Source organism: Gavialis gangeticus, unplaced genomic scaffold (assembly GCF_001723915.1).
Source record: "Gavialis gangeticus isolate Ggan-Ray unplaced genomic scaffold, GavGan_comp1, whole genome shotgun sequence".
Lineage (NCBI taxonomy): Eukaryota > Metazoa > Chordata > Crocodylia > Gavialidae > Gavialis > Gavialis gangeticus.
The window spans coordinates 150,906,171-150,906,373 of NW_017728992.1; the positions used below are offsets into that span (position 1 = coordinate 150,906,171).

The window sequence follows — 203 nt, forward strand, 5'->3', positions numbered from 1 at the left end:
CTCCACCCCAGGGTGTTGAGGGAGCTAGCTGGGGTTATTGCAGGGCCCCTGGCACGGCTCTGTGAGCGATCGTGGTGCTTGGGCCAGGTGCCAGATGATTGGAAGGTAGCAAATGTGGTCCCCATCTTCAAGAAGGGGAAGAGAGACGACCCGGGCAACTATAGGCCCGTCAATCTTACCTCAATCCTTGGGAAACTCTTTGA

General features: G+C 56.7%; 1 protein-coding gene across 1 annotated transcript in view; it reads right to left on the reverse strand.

Annotated features, from left to right (window-relative positions):
• Window positions 1-203, reverse strand: part of NBN (nibrin) — a 55,256-nt gene that overhangs the window by 54,006 nt on the left and 1,047 nt on the right. The gene's annotated exons all lie outside the window — the stretch shown is intronic.